We start from the raw sequence: 4,220 nt of genomic DNA, 5'->3' as shown, positions 1-4,220 counted from the left end.
ATTTACTAAAAATTTTTCTTTTGGCTCATTTTTTAAAAATCTAAGGTATCTACATTGCTCTTAGTTAAAGCAATAATATCTGTAGAAACATGAGTTTAAGTCACAGGTTCCCCCCCAATCATATGATAAATTAAATATGAAACAATTTAAAAAGAGTTCGGCTGTGTGCCACTTTACATTTTTACAATCGTCGGGGCTTTCATAAGACTAAGACATTTGTTATAAAATACAATTAAATAAAATAGATTAGTGGGCTTAATAGCTCCAACATAACTCTACAGTAAATTTTGACCATTACTTTTAATGAGGAAAAAATAAATCTTGTATTTATGAAGTAGCTGTTTAAACTAGGAGAGCTCGGTTTCATTTTTGTCCTTTTAACTTGGGGTTAGTAATTATTCTACCTTTAATAAAAAGCAACATAGAGTCTGTAAGATCCAACAGCTTAGGATGTGTGTGATATCGTGGCTTTCGTTCCTTATTGATGTATGCATTAATAAACGTTTCAGTGTTTTAGCATCTCATTTTAGTGTTAAGTCAATGAACAGCAATATCTTAAAATGGATTTTTATATCCATTTTGGTGGGTGGGTGTATTACATTTCATTTCCTAATGCTGACTCTGGTGGTATTTATTCAACAAAACTGTACTGAGTTTACATAATGGGCATTGAAGATACAGCAGAGGACAAAGCACAGTGTTAGTGCTTATGAAGCTTCAGGCTGGTAGGGGGAAACAGGCAATTGAAAATAATTTATTTACTCTATCAAACGGTGATAAATGCAATGAAATAAAAAGCAAGATGGGAAGAGAGTGATAGTAGGGACTGGTTACTCTTTCAGAGGTATTAATCTGGGACGTGTTAATCTTAGTACATTGCTATTTTATTAGAACCTGAATAAGGTGAACTAGCAAGCTATGATGTTACTTAGGAGAAGAGAAACCCAGCAAGAGAGAAAGGTACACAAGTCTTGAGATGGGTGCTTGCTATGTTTGTGGAAGAGCAAAGAAGCCAGAACAGCTGCAAAAGGCTGAGCAAGAAGGAGAGAACTGAGGTATGGGGTCAGGTCGTACAGGCTTTTTTAAAAAAAACTGAGTGAGGGCTTACCTGGTGGCGCAGTGGTTGAGAGTCCACCTGCTGATGCAGGGGACACGGGTTCGTGCCCTGGTCTGGGAGGATCCCACATGCCGCGGAGCACCTGGGCCCATGAGCCATGGCCGCTGAGCCTATGCTCCGCAACGGGAGAGGCCACAACAGTGAGAGGCCCGCGTACCACAAAAACAAAACAAACAAACAAAAAAAAAACTGAGTGAATGGGAAGACTTTGGGGGAATCTGAGCAAAAGAGTGACATGATCTTATGATTTTGAACCATCTGTCTAGCTTTTATATGGAAAAGAGATTGAAGGGGGGAAAAGAGTAGAAAAGGGAGACCAGTTGAGAGACCACTGTCATGGTCCACTGAGAGATGATGGTGGCTTGGACTAAAGGGATAGCTTTAGAGGTCAGATTCTGGACACACTGTAAAAGTACAGCAGGTGGCGTTAAGAGAGGAAGTAAAGAGTCAAGGATAATTCCAAGCTTTTCAGGAACGGGAAGAGCATTAGGAATAATAAAGCTTCAATTTACTGAAATTTTCACCTTTGTTAAGTCTTTCATACTTTCCCTATATGCAGGGTTTCTTCCATAGAGCACCCGCATATAATTTACTTCTCCAGGTGGCAAAGTTCAGTTAAAATTCATGTCTCCTTATGCAAATGTTTCTGGACAGCGACTGACCGCTTTTGTTCCAATGGCAAAATCATCCATTAAAGAGCTCAAAATAAGCAGGGGATAATGCTTACCTTTGACCATTGTTCTTCTCTACTTGGTCTTTAGCTGTAATGATGTACAACCCGTGCCCACAAGGAAGGGACATTTCCCAAAAAGGTTGAATATCAAGTAAAATAATTCAACTCTGATTGAATTATTTCTCTTTTTATTGCCCACTTTTTATGCCCATAAACCTGATCATCGACTATATCCTGGCACAATTCCTGGACATCAGTCAGAACTCTACCTTCTCTTCCTCTAAATACTATGTACTTTCACACTTTAAATATTATGAACAGGCTTACTAATATGTTCACATCAACCCTAAGTTAGTCATGTTACGTCCTCTTACAGTTGAGGAAACAGAGGTTCAGAGACTTTCATCGAATTAATCAAGGTCCCAAATCTTAAAAATGATGACGCTGGTATTTGAAGTTGGGAGCAGCTAGTTCCAGCTCTTAAATGCTTCGCTGTTCTGCCTTTGCTGTATCACTCAGCAGTAATCACTTTCTTCCCACTCTAGTGCTTCCGTTAGCTTCCATTAGGACATTATCTTGAAGAAAAATGGATGTTTCTACAGTGGGAGGAATGCCTCCACTCTTCAGCCTTCCTGGAATGCCTCAGCATTTCTCTGAGTCTTATTTTTACTTGAAATACTGATACTCACATATTATCACTAATCCACCTAAAATATCATGTCCTTTGTGAAGCCTTCCATGACTACTTCATCAGAGTTTCTCTCCCCTGCCTTTTTCCTCTCATGGTGTATAACCATTTCTGTGTTAGTACTAGCACTGTAGTACTGGTAGTACTGTAGTTTGTTATTAGCGTCTGCTTTCTTATTAGATGTGAACTCCTTGAGTCTGGGTCCTTCTCTTTCTATTCCTCATAGCCAGCATTGGTCTTTCATATATTTAATTCTTTGAGCATAAGGATATGATGTGTCTTATATTGGCTTTCCAGTGCCTAGCATAAGTCCAGATACAAAGTGGACATTAAACAGATCTTAAATGAACGAAAACAAAAAAGAGAGTTGCCATTTTTCACATTTCCTTCTAAACATATGGATGGTCAGCTTCTCCGGCTTTTGCAGCCTCACGAATTTCCCTTCATATGGAAGGTTTAGATATTTGTCAAATGAGCTTTTCCAAGATGCACATAAGGCTTGCTGAGGTTCAGCTTTCTCTTTCATGCAGCAAAGGCCAAGTCAGCAGGGAGACTCCTGCCACTCACCCCTAGCCTACTCCCAATTTCATGCAATTTTTAGTTGCCTTCTTCTGGGCAGCCATTCCAGTCCTAAGCTTACATAAAATTCAACCCTCTGGCATTTGATGGATAAAATAACTCCTTGGCCAGGATATCCTTTGGCAGGGGAAGGACTCAGAAGACATTGAGCTGTCCGTGTACTCAGATTTCCTTCTCGGTGGGGCACCATTCCATTTCAATGCCCATCAGTAATTAGGCCTATGCCATTTGCTCACCTGGAGAGTCTTTGCAGTCGGAGGAAGCGAGGTAGGACAACAGTAATACCAGACTTGAAATCAGGAGATGTGGTTGAATATTTACTAACTTTGCAGGCTCTGAATATTTCTGCCTCTGCAAAATGGGAATAAAAATCGCTTCAATAAATAACCCCTGGGTTGTTTCTAGAATCAGATCAGAGAGGGCACATGAGAATATTCCCTAACCATAAGATGTTATTCACAAAAGAATCCTGAAATGATCTCATTTTGCAAACTGGCTGTTAATAAAATGAAGTGGAGAAGAGGGGCACAGGTAAGAAAATGGAGGACACAACGTGTAGAAAGCACTTAGCACAGTCCCCAGTTCTCATCAAATGCTCCGTGCGGCTGAAGTAGTTGCTGCTGTTATTGTTTTGGTTGTTGTAGTCTACTTTCTTGACTTTATCCCTACCCTGCAGGTATCATTTGTAGAGTTAATAATTATTATCATGTTTGAGTGCTTTGGATAGATTACTCATTTAATGCTTTTAATACAACCTTCTTTCTCCTCATCCTTCTCTTCTTTTTCTTTTCCTTTTCCTTTTTATTTTACAGTTGAGGGAATTTATACTGAGAGGTTATAAATAACTTCCTTAACTATAAGTAGTGATGATGAGTTTTAAACCCAGACAGTCTAACTCAAGAGTACCTCTACTTCTTGGCTATGAAGTATTGGCTCTTTTTTTTTTTTTTAACATCTTTATTGGGGCATAATTGCTTCACAATGGTGTGTTAGTTTCTGCTTTATAACAAAGTGAATCAGCTATACATATACATATGTTCCCATATCTCTTCCCTCTTGTGTCTCCCTCTCTCCCACCCCCCTTCCCTATCCCACCCCCCTAGGTGGTCACGAATAGCACAAGCTGATCTCCCTGTGCTAAGCGGCTGCTTCCCACTAGCTAT

This window comes from Orcinus orca, chromosome 3 (genome assembly GCF_937001465.1).
Source record: "Orcinus orca chromosome 3, mOrcOrc1.1, whole genome shotgun sequence".
In the NCBI taxonomy this organism is placed as follows: domain Eukaryota; kingdom Metazoa; phylum Chordata; class Mammalia; order Artiodactyla; family Delphinidae; genus Orcinus; species Orcinus orca.
Note: the sequence above shows the minus strand (reverse complement) of the source record.